Source organism: Myotis daubentonii, chromosome X (genome assembly GCF_963259705.1).
Source record: "Myotis daubentonii chromosome X, mMyoDau2.1, whole genome shotgun sequence".
Lineage (NCBI taxonomy): Eukaryota > Metazoa > Chordata > Mammalia > Chiroptera > Vespertilionidae > Myotis > Myotis daubentonii.
In genome coordinates this window covers 35,486,321-35,507,806 of record NC_081861.1, presented here as the reverse complement: position 1 = coordinate 35,507,806, position 21,486 = coordinate 35,486,321, and the positions used below count along the sequence as shown (strand labels likewise).

At 37.9% G+C, this 21,486-nt stretch overlaps 1 protein-coding gene across 1 annotated transcript in view; it reads right to left on the bottom strand.

The window, feature by feature from the left end:
- Nucleotides 1-21,486, bottom strand: part of TENM1 (teneurin transmembrane protein 1) — a 641,347-nt gene that overhangs the window by 464,985 nt on the left and 154,876 nt on the right. The window lies entirely within an intron of this gene.

Genomic DNA, 21,486 nt, shown 5'->3' with positions numbered 1-21,486 from the left:
TCTCACAGAGCTGCTTGCAGGGATCACTGTTGCTGTGGGGGCGTGGGACTGCAGAGACGCGGAGTCGCTGAGATGCCAGGAGTCCGGACACACTGACGACAGTCGCTCTGCCCTGGTGATTCTCTGAGACCCCGCCCCACTCAATTTACATCCCCTCCCAAGCTGTGCTCAGCGATGCAAAGGAATCACCTCGGTTTTTGCAGCTTAATCTAAATGCAGCTGGGTTAGAGAGCTCCAAAACTTCCAAATTCCAAAGAGGAGAAATCTGCTGATATCGCTGTAGCTTCTGCTGGGTGGACTCACACAGTGGTTGACTTGGAGATCCAGGAGCTAGGGTACCCCTGGTCAGATACCAGATTTCAACTCCTCACATCCATAAGGGACACACTCAAGAAGCAGACTCAGTGAGCACCAAAGCCCCATTGAAGCAAGTCCTGCCCCATAAGGGTGTCTCCAGCACAGCAGTTCTTCTTATAGACACAGTGGGTCCTCGTAGTCAGCCAAAAATGCGAAGACAAAGAAACATGTCACAAATGAAAGAAATGGAGGAAAGCAAACTAATGGAGGACATAGGGTTCAGAACCACAGTTATAAGATTACTCAAGAATCTTCTATGAACCACCGAGGAACTTAGTGAGACCTTCAAGGATCTTAATGAGAATGCCAAAAAAAAATGGAAAAGGACCAGTCAGAAATTAAACATACACTGACTAAAATAAAGAATAATATACAGATATCTAACAGCAGACGAGAGGTTCCCAAGAATCAAGTCAAAGATTTGAAATATGAAGATGCAAAAAACATCCAACCGGAAAAGCAAAAAGAAAAACGAATCCAAAAATATCAAGTGTAAGGAGCCTCTGGGACAACTTCAAACGTACCAACATCCAAATTATTGGGGTGCCAGAAAAAGAGAGAGAGCAAGATACTGAAAGCCTATTAGAAGAAATCATGACAGAAAACTTGCCCTACCTGATGAAAGAAATAGACTTACAAGTCAAGGAAGCAAAGATAACCCCAAACAAGAGGAATCCAAAGAGGACCACACCAAGACACATCATAATTAAAATGCCAAGGGCTAAAGACAAAGAGATAATCCTAAAAGCAGCAAGAGAAAAACAGTTAGTTACCTACAAGGGAGTACCCATATGAATGTCAGTTGATTTCTCAACAGAAACCATGCAGACCAGAAGGGAGTGGCAAGAAATATTCAAAGTGGTGAATAACAAGAACCTACAACCAAGATTACTCTACCCAGCAAAGCTATCATGTAGAATTGAAGGTAAAGAGCTTCACAGACAAGAAAAAGCTAAAGGAGTTCATCACCACCAAACCAGGATTATATGAAATGCTGAAGGATATTCTTTAAGAAGAGGAAGAAGAAAAAGGTAAAGATAAAATCTATGAACAATAAAGTGACAACAAATAAATACCTATCAACCAGTGAACCTAAAAACTAAGTCAGAATAAACTGGTGAATATAATAGAAGCAGAGGCATAGAAAGGGAGTGGACTGACAATTCTTGGGGAGAAGGGAGTGTGGGGGGTGCGGGAAGAGATTGGACAAAAATCTTACACCTATTGATGAGGACAGTGGCGGGGGGTAAGGACATGGGGTGGGGTGGGAACCAGGTGAAGGGGAGCTATGGGGGGAAAAAAGAGGAACATCTGTAAAAATCTGAACAATAAAGATTTATTAATTTTAAAAAAATAATGATTATGAAAGAATGAGTTCAAAGCCCTAATCCCAGTTCTGCCAGTCATTAGCTAGGATCTTGAATAAGTTAAATAACTATTCTGTGCTTCAGTTTCTTCAATTTAAAATGAAGATAATAGTAGATTCTATATCATAGGGATTTTGCAAAGCTAAATGAATTAATCTACAGAAAGTATAAGGAATAGTGCCTAGTACAGAGTTAGTACTCAATAACTTATATTTTCACTAATAATCAGAGAGACTTAAATGAAAACCACAATGAGATATCACCTCAGAGCTGTCAGAATGGCTATCATCAATATATCAACAAACAACAAGTGTTAGTTGAGGGTGTGGGAAAAAGGAATCCTCCTGCACTGCTGGTGGGAATGCAGACTGGTGCGGCCACTGTGGAAAACAGTATGGAGGTTCCTCAAAAATATAAATGGAACTACCTTATAATCCAGTGATTCCATTTCTGGGAATACATTCGAACATTAATTCAAAAGCAAGTATGCACCCCTATGTTCACCGCAGTGTTATTTTCAATAGCCAGGATTTGGAAGCAGCCTAAGTGCCCATCAGTAGATGAGTGGATCAAAAAATCTATGGTACATTTACACAATGAAATACTCATGTGCTGTAAAAAAAAAAAGAAGGAAATTTTACCCTTTGAAACAGCATGGATGGACCTGGAGAGCATTATTCTAAGTGAATAAGCCAGTCAGAAAAAGACAAGTACCATATGATTTCACTTATATATGGAATCTAATTAACAAAATAAATTAACAAATAGAAACAGACTCATAGATACAGAGAACAGACTGACAGCTGTCACAGGTGCAGAGTTGGGGGGCTGGGTTTAAAAGATGAAGAGATTAAGAAAAACAACAACTCATTGATACAGACAACAGTGAAAGGGGGAATAATTGGTGATGGGAAGATACTTGATTTGGGATAAAGAGATACAATAAATTACAATTTTATAAATAAAAATAAACTAAAATTAAAAGAAAAAAATTAAAAATAACATATTCATTGTGGTTAGCAGTATTCACTGTAGCCATAGTATAGATTTAACCAATAAAACAAAGATAAACACATTAATATCATGAATGGAAGGTAAAAAATGTACTGCTTCTTTCAAAGAAGTAATAAACTTTTCCATGAATATGGACTGAAAAGCATACCAAAAATATTTCTTTTCTGCACAAACTTTCTAGGTTTAAGTTACAAACTTTCATGAGCAAATATTAAACACTCCTTTGTACGATATGTCACAAATATTTCATAACAGAAATGAAAACCAAGTAAGTGGGAGAATACAACAGAGCATAAAAAATATATCGGGACACATGGAAATTAGATGGGCTGAACACACAAATAAATATTCCACCTCTTGGAGTAAACTTTCTGATTCACTTTCAGTAATACACTGCTAATGGAATAAATAGCTCCTCTCCAAGGAGGAGACAGAGAGAAGAGAAAGAGCCAAACAGTAGAACTTGAACACTTATCCACCCCAGGTTCATCACCATCTTCACTTTTTTATTTTCATATCTTGAGCTTCCCCTTTAAATTTTGTTTGAAGAAACTGTTTTGAATGTAGTCTTAGCAACACTCATCCTAATTATTTTTCTCCCAGTCTTCCTGATGCTGAATAAATATATTCCAGGACTGACTTTCTGCTTCTCCCTTAAATTATGAGTGTCACAACCAGTCCCTCTGTGGGATGGCTTGGTATCAGTGTTTGTGTTTGTTTGTTGCCATTTAGTGATCTTATGCCTGGGTGCACGAAAGCAATACAAGAAGGAGTTAAAGTATTAGTTAATTTCAAATACCTTACCTGAGAACAATTAACATTTAAAGTGAAATGGAATATTCTTTCCTATATTTATAAATTTACTCACACAGCCATTTTAATATTAAATTATAATGTAAAAGTTAACTGAAACAATGTAATATTCTATGAGTCAGCAAACTTTTTCTATGAAGGACCAGACAGGAAGTAGGCTTTGCAGGTCATATGGTCTCTGTCCACATGTTCAACTCTACCAATGTAGCACAAAAGCAACCGGAGAAAATATGTAAGTGAATGAGTGTGGCTGTGTTCCTATAAAACTTCATTTACAATAATAGGTGGTGGGCCAGATTTGGCCTATGGGCCATAGTTTGCTGACCCTAGTTGTACTGGCTTGGTTTTTATTACCCAGTGGATTCATTTCACAAAATGGAGTTCACTGCCAGGATTATTTAATCGTTCTCTTAAATTGCAAACTACTTTTGTTCCAATGAGTGTAACTTTTGTTAAAGATTTGCTTTTGAAGACTAAAAGGAATGTTGCCTTGGTTTTTCAATATTCTAAAGGTAATTCAGTGTAAGAGTCAAGGGAATGCATTGATATTTCCAATATAAGCCATAAGAAAGTAAAAGAGGGAGTTTCATCTGTCAATTTGAGTGAATTATATTCGACTCAATCCCATCCAGGAAGATTATTAGATATTTTACATTCAAATTAAAGGTGGCACGTAGTCTGTTTATAATTTTGTTGACAGCTAAATTTCTGCTCTTTTATCTACTTACAGAGAAGCCCTTGAAATTCAAGAACCTATGTGGCTTTACTGCTTTATTTGAACTCTATTACTAAAGATTCTGTGAAAAATTTTAAGAAAAAAATTATATTTTTAATTAAATGCCATTTTTTATTACCCAAACAATTCATCTTCATTAAAAAATACGGTTATCGGCAGGGTCATTGTATAATGGTATGCAGATTGCACACTACTCAAGAGTTCTTCATCTCAGGGTGTGCCATTCACACTGGGGACACTCTGGGTCATTGAGGATATTAAAAATCTGCAGATTCATTAAGCTAGTTTTCTGGAAGAGTCTTATTCTAACAACCTGCATTATAGAGTAACTTTCTTATGGATTGTAATGAAGTATCTTGAGGAAGCATTGACATTCCTATATACAGTTTTAAAACAGCCACTTGGTCTAGTAGTGGCCTTGCATTATCTGAGGGAAGTAGCCCCTTCCTCTAATACAGTGGGGCCTTGACTTATGAGTTTTTCGAGATACGAGCCGTCTCTCGGCCGATTTTTTGCTTTGAGTTGCGAGATAAAATTCAGGTTACAAGCCAGCTTCAGATACCCCACCGCTCGTTGGCACAGCGAACGTCACAGTGAATGCCACAACATCAGCCCAGCATCACATGTCTCACTCGTTCACTTTTTGATTTGACATACGAGTAATTTGAGTAACGAGCTGCGTCACGGAACGAATTAAACTCGTAAGTCAAGGCCCCACTGTAATTGCAGGCACATGTTATAGCTAACCTCTTTAGCAAGACTGCAGGAAAGATAGGAAACCATGAAAAGTTTGTACTTCTCTATTCAAAGGACATCCATTTCCATTTGTTTCTTTGTGAAATGACATGTCAGTAGACACAGTGCACAATCTTCTTGTAGGTCTCTATTGCAGTGATTTTGTCATGCTGACCATAGAATAACTATTTAGATATATAGGGATCTGCCAGAGACTACACAGTGTTTTCTAATCATCTTGCTATTGTTTTCTTTTTAATTTTTATTTATTGATTGATTTGAGGGAGGAAGGGGAAGAAAGGAAGAGAGAGAGGGAGGGATGGAGGGTGGTAGGGAGGGAGGAAGAGAGAGAGAGATTTGTTATTCCACTTATTTATGCATTCATTAATTAATTCTTGTATGTGCCCTGACTGGAGATTGAATCTGCAACCTTGGCGAATTGGGACAATGCTCTAACCAACTAAGCTACCTGGCCAGAGCCCTTACTATTTTTTTTAATATCACGTTTTAAGATTTCTCACTCTTTTAAATGTGTTCCATTGAAAGAATGGTTTCCAGATTGTGTTTTAGGAACATGGCTTAAATACTAGGATGGGGATTGGTGCTTCATAATCCTCACTTTCACTTTTACCTATTGTCTACATTGGAGTTTCCCATAATAACTTTGTGCACAGGGATAAAGTTTCACAATTGTTATATACAGTGGACAGTTACCAACACATTTTATCCACCAGGAAATATGACATAAATGGAAAGATGCAAACAACAATACTGGTGGCAGCAGAAGTTTCCAATCTTTAAAGACCTTATACTTGGTAATTCCCATAATAAAATCTCTAATTCTCACAAAAATCTTGCAAGAGTATAGTTATTACAATTCACATTTTACAGATTGCTATAGGTGAAATGTGTGTGTCTCCAACAAATTCATATGTTAAGACCTAACCCCCAAATGATGGTATGTGGAGGGGGGGCTTTGGTATACAGGTAACTGGGTCATAAGAGTGGAGCTCTCATGAATGAGATTAATGACCTCATCCTGTCCATGTGAGGACACACTGAAAATACAGCTGTCTATGAACCAGGAAATGCATTCTCATCAGATATCAAATCTGTAGGTACCTTCATTTTTGATTTCCCAGCCTCCAGAACTGTGAGAAATAAATTTCTGTTGTTTATAAACTACCCAATGTAGGGCATTGTACTATAGCAGCAGAAATGGATTATGACACAGATGAAGACAGTGAGGCTCAGAGAAGCCACCCTGTTAGTAAATAGCAAACCCAGGAATTGAACTTGAGTGTGTGACCTCAAATATCCACCCTATCCAACTTTTATTTCATTTTTTAAAAATATATTTTTATTGATTTCAGAGAGGAAGGGAAAGGGAGAGAGAGATAGAAACATCAATGATGGGAGAGAATCACTGATCAGCTGCCTCCTGCATCCCCCCTGCTGGCTATTGAGCCAGAAACCCAGGCATGTGCCCTGACCTGGAATCCAACCATGCCCTCCTAGTTCATATCAACACTCAACCACTAAGCCATGCAGGCTGGGCCCAATTTTTATTTTAATGTAAGGTATTATCAGGAAAAAAAACAAGAAGGTTTTAGATACTCATTTTAAAATAGGATCATAATGATAAATGTGGATTAGGGATTGAGTTCATAGAAAATTAAAACACAGTCTAAATTATAGTAGATACTTATTATATGCATAAACACCAAATGAGGATAGATTTTGAAAATTTCAATGAAAAAATTACATTTCAAACTCCTTATGCACATGCTCATTTCTTAATTATTATTTCATTTTTGAGATATTTCAGATTAATATAATTACCCTTCAAGATCCAAATTGTACTTAAGCACTTTAAACAGTAAATTCCATTAAGAAAATATGGTTGTAGCCTTTTAAGAAATATAGTTCTGCTACAGTAAGAGAAATTCAAACCTTGGTGATTCACATCACATAAAAACTTTATTTGTTGCCTCAATCTAATTTTGAATTCAAGATGGTATTTGGTGATACTATTATTTCAGTTTGGCATTTCACTTTGGACAGAAATTTGGATTTAAAGCAACAGCATACACCTGCAAATGACTTTGTTGCCCTACGGGAATGCAAACTGAGGTCACCAGCAGGAACAAGCGGACACTTCAACTACTGATGGAAAAATCATTATTTTACCACCTCTGTTAATTAGCTAGATGTATGAAGTTGGAAAGAAGTAAACTAGACACACTATTAAGGACTATGAGAATGTATACAAGGATAGAATCCAACATTTCTGAGCATCTGCAAAGGGCTTAATACTGTGGTAGGCAAGAGGGTACAGACATTAGCACAACCTGGTCCTTACCCTCAGGGAGCAATATACTTGTATTCCTGCCTACTTATTGCATACTCTTTGCCTCTGCATTAGAAAGACTTTTCTTTCTTCATCTTTCAAAAATCTTTGGTTTGTATGATCACCTGCACTCAAGGGCCTCCTCCTTTACAAACATTATCCTGAACATGCATTCCTTTGTGCACCAACCTTTTAATTTTCTCCCACCCTTCTGACTTGGAATTACTAAGAACAAAAGTTGCCCCCTTTCTCTTGAAGCCCTGCAAACTGAATAGGAAAGACTTGATATAAATGTCATAGAAATAAGAATAGTTCATGTTTAGACAATTGTCTTCATTCCTGTTGTGTGGGCCGCTCAGAAAGTGTGCCATTACAGCCAATGACATCACCAGAGACACACAAACTATAAATCAGGAAAATCTGTCTGATTACCACTGTCTGTCCTCAGTCCATCTTTGAGCCGGTCATCTTGAAATCTTGACTGGAAGCTCTCGGAACTCAGACACTGGGTTTATAATTTGCTCCAAACGTTAACCTTTGTTTTTCTTTTGTTTCCATAGAAATTCCTCTTACTAAATATCTGATTGCTAACACCACATAGGTCTATCTTTAGGGGTCATCTGCCAGAGACTTAGTTCAATGAGATGGAACAATTCAGCTTCTGGACTTTGAACAGTAGCAAAATATACCACTTCCTTAGCATACTGACTACTTTAAATTGGTTATATTTAAAGAACAGAAGACACAGGTGAAGCTCAGAAACGTGTTAAGCTTTTGTAAGAAATATTTATACGGGAAATCTCTATTTGTATGGGTATCTCCCTCTCAGTACCACGAAGTGAAGGATGACTCAATCTCTCCAATCTCTTATTAAATGGAGAAGGAAAAGACTTAATTCTGCATAACAACCATAGCCTGTGCATTTCCTGGTAACTTCCCATAACTGGACTTCCCTACTCTCTAACATCTTCTTTTGTCTTAAGCTAGAGATGGTATTTCAGATGATGCCATGGGCCATTTTGAGGGATTGCTCAATTTTCCTGGGTCTCTCCCATGTATACAGAAGGTATACATGTTATTCAACTTTTGTTTGTTTTCTCTTGTAAATTTGTCTTTTTATTACAGGGGGTCCCAGCAAAGAACCTAGCAGGGTAGAGGAAAAATTATTTTTCCTCCCCCACAGAGGGACATTAAATATTATTTTTTCTATTAGCTGCCCCTAATTAAGTACAACCTAACTTGATGGAGTAAAGATAAGTTTACTTTATCATGCAACAAAGAAAATACATAAACAAAAATATAGGACTAACATTTAGTTTTGGTTCAAAGAGTTTTATATTTTACTATTCTACTATGTATTACTTATATCATATTTATTTATAAATATAATCATGAAAGCCAAAGACCAAACAGTAGGTAATGCCCATAACAGAAACAAATAATAAGTAAAATGAATGAATCAGCTTCTACATTGATGAATACTAATTTGTTAATGTGCAAATTTCCACATTAAAGTGTTAAATTAGCCTTGGCCCTTATTGTGAAATTTAGGCAAGCAGAAAAGTTCAAATATATTATCATATATTAACTGCCAATAATGAATTGCATCAAAGTAACTTACTTAAAATAAATTAACAGATACAGAATGAATCCTAATGAATGAATTTACCAATCATCCATCTTGCTATAAATATGAGTTTGTGTCCTGGTTTTAGTCCTATCATATCCACATATGCTTATGCATTTAATTTATAATGATTTCTGAAAATGCAAAGTTTGGCTACATGACCTGTCCTATCCATGGCCATCTTTAACTGTTCACTGAATACTTTATGATAGAATAAAAGCATCAAAGAAAATAATAGTCTATATATACAAAATATTTCATTAAGAAACAAATTCTTTTTAAAAAATAACTTCATAAGGCACCCAAAATATTCCACACATAAAACAAAAATAATTCAAGTGGGGCACTGTATGATTAGACTTAATTTTCTCCCATTCTCTTTATATGCATGGACCAAAAATAGCTTTATTTCCATTACCTCATCTTAACTAGTTTTTAAAATCAAACCCGTACTCACACTCATGCTGTCACTGATAATGGATCTTGTGTCAAAGAAAAAGAGCATAAAGGACCCAATAATAAGTGCAATTATCAAACATCAAAAATGTAGATCAAAGTGGATTTCACGACTCTTCTATATGCAGTCACTTCATAGCATTTTACTATTCATATCATGTGGTCCTGACAGGATATATTAATTTTCTCCATTATGAGAGGAATGGAATTGGCACACTTCAGTCGGAAGCTGGCAATAAGTAGAGTCATTATCTCTCTGTCTTATTTTAGTGGTTTCTGTGTTAGAGAGAAAGTGATTGTGTGTGTGTGTGTGTGTGTGTGTGTGTGTGTAAAATATACTCCCTAGACACAACACACTGTGTCTCCAGAGATGACAGAGAGCCTTCAGAGAGCCTCCCTATGAAGGATGGATCCAGGCAAGGATTTTATTTCTTTCAGATAGGACAATATTTCCTCTCTGGGTAACACCTGACCTATCTTTGGGAGGACTACTGAATTATCTCAGAGGAAGCTAGGAGAAGTCCTAGAAACTTGCCACCCTGAATCATTTCAATAACCCAAGTAAATCTAATTTCCCCCTTCCTCCAATCGTATACTCCCTACTCCCCTGAAGAAGTTTCTTGATATATATTTTTTTCCTTTGAAAAAATATACATTTTCTTTTCTCACTAAATGCTGAATAAAATTTGTGCAAGGTATTCTATAGGTGAGTTTTCAGAGACTTTATAAGCCTGCAAGCTTCCAGTAACTGTAGGCCTTTTGCCTTTAGATTGTGTCTATGAATTGGTTGGTGCCTTAAAAAAACATGCCAGGGACACAGAACTTACCTCTAAACCCACCTTCAACTGAAGTGTTATTGACAATCAGAAGAGAGAAAAATTTCTGGTTCTTTTTGTTAAGATCCACCCATAACTCCAAGGGACATACTCTCTAAATAGTAAACTATTTAGAATCATAAATTTATGCCATTTCTCAGCCACAGGATTAGTGCAAACATTGTTACACATTTTCTATTAAAATTGGGGACATATTTGTTAAAAAGGAAATACACAATTTGCAACAGGAAAAGGGGAAGCCCATATAAACAATGACAGATGGGACCTGGTCATAAGGGCGGGGCGGGGGGGTTGGTTTCTTTAGCATTTAAAAAAAAGCAAAACACTTTCAAATGAGTAAACTGAAAAAGCAATTGATTATAACAAAGTCTCAACAAGTTTTAAGTATTTTGGGATTAAAAATAGCAACCATTAACATTGTAAACTCAATAAAATATCATTTTTGCTTCATTTCACAAATTTCAATCAGTCAAGCTTGTCTCTACACTTGGGCAGTTCTTGAATATTTGTTTGAAAATAGACTGGTATCTAAAAATGGTCTTAAAGATATGGTTAAACTAACTTAAAACTCTATAATTAAATATGATAATACATAGAATAGCCAATCAGCATATTCATTTTTTCTATGGGGTAAAAAATGGCTCTGAATCTGACACAGCTGCTGAAGTTATTCACCACAATGGTAGTTTGATACAAGTTTCTGGAATTAAATGTGCCAGGCAAGAAAACAATTTAATAGACTTCTCCCCATGGGAGGAAATATAAAGAATTTGAGATGCAGACTTCATCAATACAATGGGGACACTATGACAGGGTTGCAGAATTAGGTAGTGGTTCTGTAAGTACTGCTCTTGTCACTGTTTTCAAAGGGCAAAGAGCTAAGAAATATGAGAAAACAAAACTAAAATAATAATCACAGAATATGTAGACCAGGAAGCAGATATCTTAATAGTACAGGACCATCAAAACAATTATTTTTCATTCCATAAAACATGTGGAGCTTACAGAATAAAAAATAATAAATATTAAGATATCAATGGCATTCATGTTAAAGATCTACTTATTAGAGACAAAAACCATTTACTATCACATTTAATATTATATATAATATAAACATAAATGTATAGTGCAGTGATAAGACAAGGAGTTCTGTAAACTACCAAGGCTCAAATACCAGCACACCACTTAAATATCTCTGTTAACTTAGACATTACTGAACCTCTCTGTGCCTCTTGCCTCGTTTGTGAAAGTGGTCAAAAACAAATATCCAATAGCTTTCTGGAGAGAACTGAATGAGTTAGTTCATGTACTTAGAGCAGTGCCGGGAATATAGTAAGTACTCACTAAATTTTGCAAGTGTTATTAATAACAAGAAACTGAGAATAATTTATAGATAAATATAGGGTGTACAAAAATGTATACACACTTTAACATTTAATTTTCACTCCTTTTCAGGTTTAACTGACTTAAAATAATGGGTTAAGCCAGACTAATCTTTGAGCAAAGAAAATTTTTCCTAAAATTCCACTAGGCTTTTTTTTTTAGACTTGTTTTTATGGGTATACATAAGAGATAAAGTTTATGGTACAAAACGGCAACAGTCGACAAAATGAGGGTGCACAAATACTGAATGAAATGGTTCTTGATGTTTGCAATTCCATTGCTTCACGTTATAAGCACTGCCTGGACCAAAATGGTCATCAGTTTGAAAACAAGCATTGACAAAAAAAATTATTCATTTCTGTAGATTCTTTAAAAATTTTTAAATGAACTGTATGTTAATAAATACGGAATTTATCATCATTCAAAGTGTGTATACATTGGGGGGGGGCACCCTGTATTTTGTAGAAGGTCCAGTGGTATACAAAGTTGTGAAATGACTTAAAATTTTCTTTAGAGCACTTTCTTCCTTCTTTATTTAAACCCCCTTTCCTTTAAGCTTCCTCCTTTCTTCCCAAGTGGCCCTTTACCATCAAGCTGTGAAATCCCATCCAAATCTAAATTCTTGATGAAAACAGTATAATCCAGAACTCTTTCTTCTATAACATTCTGTATCCAAACAAAACTCATTCATCCTGTGACACATTCAAGTCAATGTCAAGAGTCAGCATCTAGTGTAATGAACTATCATGGAGGTAGTGTTGCTATTTTTAATAGAGCCTCCAATGTCTGAATCCAAAGAAATAAGCATTTAGGGACTATCAGGAATTGTGATGACTCTAAATACTGCTGTTTGCTGACTCTCCCCATTTAGTTGAAAGCTCATTCAAGAGCTCCTAGAGCCTAGGTTTGTATATCCAACTGAAATTCAAATTATAGTTTGAAGATCTCATAGAAATGTGTTTAACATGCTTACAATGTAACTCTTGATTCCCTTACTTGGATCACACTCTTTTTCTCATCTTACCTAGGTGGCACCACGAGGTACCCAGTTATTCAAAAAAGAAAATTAAACTCCTCAGATTTCTCCTTTTCCCATACCTCCTACATCCAGTTCATGACCAAATTATACTCACTTCCTTCAGAACCATATCTTGCATCTTTCCACTTATCTCTGTGTCATAGTCCAAGCAACCATCATCTCACACCTGAATAATGGCAATAGTCCCCTGCCTGACCCCCCACTTCCAATCTTACCCACCTCAATCTATTTATATACAATAATAAGCTCTAGAATAATCTTTAAAGAACAAATTAGAAACCCCCTTCTCTTGCTTTAATGCCTGTAATGGCTTCCTATTGTATTTAGGAAGATATTCAAACTCATCATCATGGCTTCTGAAGCCATGTATGACTAGGCCACTGTTTAGCTTAGTTTCTTATTTAGCCATTCTCCCCATTGTCTACCACTTTTTTTACACACTTGTCTTCTTGCAGTCCATTAAGTGGGGTCACCTTTTCCCAACACAAGTACTTTACGCATGCTTCAAAAATTATCCCCACACCACATCTTGTATATTTTCTTCATAGTGCTTACATTTAAATTCAATATTTTCTCTTTATTTCCCCCTATTTTGCCCATTAGAATATAAATGCCATAAGCAGCATTGTTCAATGTAGTATCTCCAGCATCACACCATAGTAGGTACCCAACAAATATATACTGAATGCATGAATAAATAGTATGTTTCAATACTTGAATGAATGATAGGAAAGAAATGCTTTTTATCTCCTCTAAAATTAAAAGATGTAGGTAGCTTCTAATTGCCACACTGTAAAACCAATCATCTAAAAATAGTTATCTCAATACAACATCCAAGTGGTATTTTGTTCATACAAAAGCTAACTATCCTTCAAAGGAGCTGACATTTTAGAGTTAAATATGACAGTCAGTAAGTCTAATACTACTGCCTGTTTTTCTTTGACATACAATGTGTTACAGTTAATATCTGAAATATTTGCAAAATGTCTTTGTTTTATACCCCTTATTGAAATGGTAGGTTCACTCATTTCTAATGCAGATAATTTTTTAAAAAATCATCTTAGGAAATGAAATGTCATTTTAACCTAAGGTGATAGTTTTTGAGTACTGAATAGGTAATGTGATACTAAAATCTTTTTTATTGTTTAAAGTATTACAAACAGTAGTACATACGTCTCCTTTTTCCCCCTCATTTACATCACCTGGCCTCCCATCCCGCCCCCCCGCCTGGCACATGCCCTCATCCCCCTAGTGTCTGTGCCCATTGGTTATGCTTACATGCATGCATCCAAGTCCTTCGGTTGATATTTTACCACCACCTCATCCCTCCCCTGTCTTCCTGCTGAAGTTTGACAGTCTGTTCGATGCTTCTTTATCTCTGTATCTATTTTTGTTCATCAGTTTATGATGTTCTTTATAATTCACAAATGAGTGAGATCATGTGATATTTATCTTTCTCTGATTGGCTTATTTTGCTTAGCATAATGGTCTCCAGTTCCATCCATGTTGGTGCAAATGGCAAGAATTCCTTCCTTTCCACAGCAGCATAGTATTCCATTGTGTAGATGTACCACTGTTTTCTGATCCACTCATCTGCTGATGGGTACTTAGGCTGCCTCCAGATCTTAGCTATGGTAAATTGTGCTGCTATGAACATAGGGGTGCATATATCCTCTCTGATTGGTGTTTCTGTTTTCTTGGGATATATTTCTAGAAGTGGGATCACTGGGTCAAATGGATTTCCATTTTTAATTTTTTCAGGAAACTCCATACTGTTCTCCACAGTGGCTGCACCAGTCTGCATTCCCACCAGCAGTGCAGGAGGGTTCCTTTTTCTCCTCATCCCGCCAGCACTTGTCGTTTGTTGATTTGTTGAGGATAGCCATTCTGACAGGTGTGAGATGATTAGTGACTTTTCTTTTACAGGCCAAAACTTTGGAACAAAACTGAGATTAAAACAAAAGGTATGAGATGGTTCTGGATTCAAATTTATTTTGGAGATTTGATTTAAAGATGGACTCAAAAAGCAACATGAAGATATTAAAACTATAACTTGATTAAAGGCACTTTATTTATTTATTTTTTTGAGGTTTAGCATCAGACTTTAATGCTGTCTTTAACGTTGCACATTGACAAGTCACACACTTTGGTCTTGTATTGGCAGTGGCAACTTACAGTGAGTCTAAAAGTCTGAGCACCAGACTGGCCTATAGGGAACAGATACTCATTCCGCCCCCACACCCAACCCCACCCCCCAGGCACTTTCTTTTTAAAGATTACGGTTACTTGTTTCTATTTTATTCTAAGAATATTCTAACGAAGTCAATTAAGTCACTCTCATCTACTCTCAAGGACTGAGATAGTCTCGCAATCAAAGCTTTATTAGCTTTAGTTTTATTCCATGCCATGACATTAAAAAAGAATTCTTTTTTTAAAAAGGAATATTTACAAAATTCACAGAAGAGTCAACAATATGCTGTACTTTCACCTCCAGACTTCCTATTATAGTCTAAGGAGAATATGACAATCTTATTTGTGTTATTTGGTGGTACAATAATTGTTCTCTGTGAGAAAGTTATTTTTTATGAGGAACTCATATCCCTAACTCCTTTAAGTGCTTTGGGTATCAGATTAAATATTAATTTGAAGTACATCTGTGCTTATTCAGTTCAGCAGGTCCTGCTTATGAATGGTGGTATAACACATTTTCATTTTGTAGCACATAGCAATATGCACTACATTGCTTTTCCACCAGGGATCACTATTTTGGAACAGATAACAGACCCCTATGACCTCTGCATTTTATTTTATGCACTTTGCTATCCAAGTCAATTTATAAAATCAGGACTTCTCAACTTTAGAGTACAGGATCATCTTTCTGTTTTCTTCTTTCTAAAACAAAGACCTTGAGTATCACTACCTAGGAACCAGAGTCAAACATTCGATTTCTATAATATTGTGCTCTCCTAAGGAGAGCTCATTATTATACTAAATATAGACAATACAGTTTATCAGACAGAATAAATTTTTATATAAAGTACCAACCTATATCTTCTGGAGTGCCAAATGCCACCTTAGTTCTTTAAGCAATGACTGTAAGATTTGCATGGTTATAATTGGACATTTTATGAAAAAACAAGCAAACAAGTTTACCTGGATTATGAAATATAATTATATATAACTAACATCACTTTGGTATTTAAAACAGCCATTTAAGTACAATGAATATTTCTATATTTCTACTAGTTTGTCTTCCATAAAAATGTGGTAAGAATAAGGGGTATCTATCAAATTTGAATCAACTTTCTAGAAGTTGAAATAAATTTAGTCATTCGATATAGCCCATTCCCTGGCCACCATACTATGTCCCCCACTTCCATTCTACTTCTACTCTGAAATAGATTAGACTTTATATTTCATCTCCACAACTAGAATGTAAACTCCTTGTGTATACAGGTTGTATCTTACCCAATTTTGTAGCCCATGAAGTGCCTCATATATGATAATGACTCAAATATTTGTTGAACTGAAATTTAGTGCTAATGTAACTGAACTGGATGGGTCTAGCTCCCTGTCTTCAGTTAGGAGAGTACATAACCAAGGGCCACCTCCAGTTGATTATGCTCTGAGTGGTTTTCCATATCTCATAATTTTTAGGGTCTGCCCAAAATGGCTTATGGGATCCTTTTCTCTCTGGTTTTTCAGCCACTAGGTATTCCTAAAGATTTGACAACCTAGGTATAAAATTTCCTTGATAAGGCCAGAGGGTTTATAATACTACAATTCAAGAACATCCTTTCACAGGCTCCCTATTTGCTTGATTGCAGTTTTCAGAGAGGGTAGCATGACTTATTTTTCCCTGGAAACATAATTAAAGTGTTAACATTATCACTGAGCTAGCTTCGTGATAATAGCATTTGATGCCGGATGTTCTTAGTTGTTCTTAATAAAGAGATTAGGTTACCTGAAAAATTTAGCTATATTGGTATCTTTTTAGGTCCCTCTGTTTTAGTCCCAAGTGGCCTTATTAGTGTAAAAACAAATTATTGTACCTCAAAGTAGGGTGCAGCAAAAAGATGTGCTTTTTGTCATGTTACATCTATTGATATCACAATATTTATGTCATCAATAGATAATAGGGTTTGCTAGTGTCGGTAGCAGCTAAGGATTTTGAATACCCTCAAGTAAAATAAAGAGTATTTTTTCAAAGCCTAGAGTTAAACAAAAATAGATTAAAAGTTTTAACTCTATCTTATAATGATACCATTGTCATGAACTAGTTATTAATAACAGAAAAGAGCAAAGGAAAGGCCAGACATTATAGGAATTTTTCATGCAAAACACTGGGGGAGGGATCCAACAAAGAGAAACAGATGCATGCCCAGTAAAGTTGGGGTGATAGGGAAGGTATTTGTCTATAAATCACACCTGGGGACAGAGATGCTTTTGCCAGAATGGGCATGGCCACTACAAGTGCATTAAGATTTGAAATACATAATCCCCTGAACAAAGAAGCTTGCTCATTTGTGCTTTCAGTACTCTTGGAACTCTTGTAGCTCAGGGTGTGCTCTCTTGGTTCTCCTGCATTGGCCTATATGGCCCATGGCCATGTGGACCCCACATGCAATAGACTAATGGACTATAGCTAGCCTGATGCTGAACTGGACCCTGTTCCAACATGGAAAGGAAACTGGTTCTGATTTTAGCTCTACTGAAACCCTTTCTACACTTCTTCCAGGACCTAAGGGAAATGGGACTTTGGAAAACCAGGGGTGTAATACGACAGAAATAAAGATTTCTACTATATCGCATCCTCCCCCGTGAGTCTCAGAAAATTCATTTTCTTCGGCTATCATAAGAACTCTGCCTCTAGCAGCAGCAAGCGGGGGGAGAGAAAGGGGATAAGGCACACTCCCCTCCATTAACAATGACAAATTAAGTCCAGTTTATGCTACTAAAAAAATTTTCAACTCCATGTTCTCACTTCTCATTTGCTTCCCCGCCCCTGTGATCAAATGGTTTAATCACATTAAAAATACTGAATAATATAACAAACATCCATACATCCTCCTTAAGTAATTGACAGATGTAAATATTTTATTATATTTATTTCACACCTCTTATTAAAGAATCAGAACATTTCAGTTACTCTTGAAGTCCCATTCTTAACTTGCCTTAATTCTATTCTGCTTCCTTTCTCCCCAGAGGCACCTACTATCTTGAAGTGGGTATGTATTATTTTTATCAGTTCTTTGAAGACATCAAGCTCTTTGCTGCTTTTAAGCTTTCCTAAGCAGGGTTCTCTCTTCCAGCTCTGCTCTTCCCCACCCTCTTCATTAGGATATATCACCTGCTCATCCTTCATGTTTCAGATGAAATGTTGCTTATTCATAGATCACTTACTAACTCAATCCAAATTGCGCCTACCCCATCCCATCATGTTATCTATGGCACCCTATCATTTCACATGAGTGCTCATAGCAATATCAGTCTGTGTGTTTCTTTGTGAAGCCCAACTAGACTATAAGCTCCCTGGAGCAGAGACTATGTCTGCCTTGTTCATAGATGAGTACTTTCCACCTTACACAATTGCTTACATGGAGTAGGAAGTCAAAAAAACATTTATGAAGGACAAATAACTATAATCTGATAATCAGTATGACCCATAATAAAATCTCAATGTTTGGCTATATCATTGACCAACTAAAGTACTTTTTTACTTTCCATTCTAAACACATTTGTGTCAGTCTGCAAAGGAATCACTACTTGACACACTGTGTAATTAAGAGTACAAGTTATATTATATGCCTTGTAAGGGACCTAAAACACTAAGATGCATATATTTTTTTAAATTTTTATAGGTGATATAACTGTGTTCCCATAGACTTTAATGTTTTTAAAAATCTTAATTGGCAGTAATTGCACTATTTACATGTTAATGAACAACACCTGGCCCCAGCTGGGTATAAAGAGGCTGACAATGTTTTTATCTCACCTCCCTGGCAAAGAACTAAGCATATGCAATTTTAAAAGGATCTGCTTGCCAGAAATAATGCATTCATAATTGGTAGGACAATATGAAATTAGTTTTACTCAGTTCACCATTTTCAAACAAATGGAAAATATTTTTCATGTTTAAAAGCTTTATGATTCAAATAGGACCTTATTTCCTACACTTGGTAATTATTCACAATCATTAAATTATTCCCGTCAATGAATGTGCCAGAAACTGGCTAAATGGAGGCCCAAGTGGCCTCCTATAATAAGGGCCCAGTTCCTGCCTTAATCCCTTGAAAAAACTGAGTTTCCTTTGAAATCATTCAAAATCTATAATTAAATATGTTAATTTCCTGGTTTCCCTATCCTATGATATTTTAAATCACTACAGTTTTGATCCCATTTCCTCCTACATTCCTAAAACCAATTAAGAGGTATTGAAAAGTGACTTCTAATAACAAAGATTTTGCCAGTCACAAAATGGTTCTTGCTAAAATTTACTCTCCAATCATCTTTAAGCCAATAGACACTAGCACAAATTACAACAAGACAAAAAGAAGTACCAGGTTTTCAAATTATATGTGTTCCTAGAATTATATTTTTGGAATAGAAGAAAGATTGACACTGAAATCCTGATTTTAAATATACACAAACCAACCACTAACCATTGATTGAGTACCTGGTATCCTCAGCATTATAACAGCTACTTAGGGGCAAGGGGTGGGGGGCGTAATAGATGCACAAACAGAAGTTTTACTTAAAGATGTTTATAATGTAGTTAGGAAGAAAAAATTCACAAACAACATTATTGAAAGACTAGAGGCCCAATGCACGAAATTCATGCAAGAGTAGGCTATCCTTCCCCCGGCTGCCGGCACTGGCTTCCCTCTGGCCACCCACAGGCAGCGGGGACCTGGGCTGGCTTTCCTCTGGCCCCAGCTTTGTCCAGAAGGATGTCCAGAATGACGTCCAGAAGGATGTCCAGTCTAATTAGCATAGTACCTTTTATTATTATAGACTAGAGACCCGCTGCACAAAAATCTGTGCACTGGGGGAGGCGGGTCCCTCAGCCAGGCCTGTGCCCTCTCGCAGTCTGGAACCCCTCAGGGGATGTCCACCTGCTAGCTTAGGCTCACTCCCTGGGGGATTGGGCCTAAGCTGGCAGTCAGATATCTCTCTGGCAGCCCAGGAGCCCTCGGGGATCCCCACTTGCCAGCAGGGAGCAGGCCTAAGCTGCAGTTGGACATCCTTAGCGCTGCTGAGGAGGTGGGAGAGGCTCCCGCCACCATTGCTGTACTGGCAGCCATCAGCCTGGCTTGTGGCTGAGCAGAACTCCCCCTGTGGGAGCGCAATGACCACCAGGGGGCATCTCCTGCATTGAGCATTTGCCCCCTGGTGGTCAGTGTGTATCATAGTGACCAGTCATTTCCAGTCATTCTGCTGTTAGGGTCAATTTGCATATTACCCTTTTATTACGTAGGATACAGGCCTGGTGCACTGGCGGGGGCTGGCTGGTTTGCTCTGAAGGGTATCCCAGATCAGGGTGTGAGTCTCGCTGGGGTGCCTGGCCAGCCTGGGTAAGGGGCTGATGGCAGGCTGGTCAAGCCTCCCAATGGGGACCCTCACCCCATGGGGGTGTGGCCAGCCTGGGTGAGGGGCTGAGGGCTGTTTGCAGGCTGGCCACACTCCCTTCAGGGTGGGGTTCCCTACTGGGATGCCTGGCCAGCCTGGGTGAGGGGCTGAGGGCTGTTTGCAGGCTGGCCACACTCCCTTCAGGGTGGGGTTCCCTACTGGGATGCCTGGCCAGCCTGGGTGAGGGGCTGAGGGCCATTTTCAGGTTGGCCACACCCCCTTCAGGGTGGGGGTCCCCACTGGGGTGCCTGGCCAGCCTGGGTGAGGGGCTGATGGCTGTTTGCAGGCTGGCCACACCCCCTTCAGGGTGGGAGTCCCCGCTGGGGTGCCTGGCCAGCCTGGGTGAGGGGCTGAGGGCCTTTTTCAGGCTGGTCAAGCCCCCCAGTGGGGACCCTCACCCCATGGGAGTGTGGCCAGCCTGGGTGAGGGGCTGATGGCCATTTTCAGGCTGGCCACGCCCAGGGCTGGAAGCAGGTATCTGGGATTTATTTAACTTCTATAACTGAAACTTTGTTGCCTTGGTCTGGCTCGAAGCCTGGGTGCCCCTGGCAAGCCAGGTTCCCAGCCCCTCCTTGAGCAAAGGCCATGCCGACTGGAAGCAGGTATCTGGGATTTATTTGTCTTCTATAATTGAAACTTTGTAACCTTGAGCGGAGCTCAGGGCAGGCGGGAAGCTTGGCTTCCTCCATCGCCAGGACAACTCAAGCCTCCTGCTCGCTCCAGCTCTGTGGCTGCCGCCATCTTTGTGATGGAGTGAGGGTGTGACGGTTAATTTGCATATTACTCTTTTATTAGATAGGATAGCATTGATTTGTGTGACATAGGGAGTATTTGTAGATGAGAGAAGAGAGAGATTAGTTCAGAGGAGAGAGTGTGCATTCAGGAAAGTCTTTACGAAAACCTTTGTGGAGTGAGTGTGAGGAGAAACCAGTGTAGTGTCTTCTATGTGCTTAGATATATGCTGGCTCCTTTCTCTCATTTAACTTGCTTAAGGTCACATGGCTATTCAGAGCTAGTAAGATCTGGGACAGAAATCCATATATCACATGTGCATTTCTCACTCAGCTACATGCTAACTTGGAAGGATGGAGAGAACAGATAAGATGGGAAGAACAACATGAGTAATAGAAAGAGTGATTCTGAA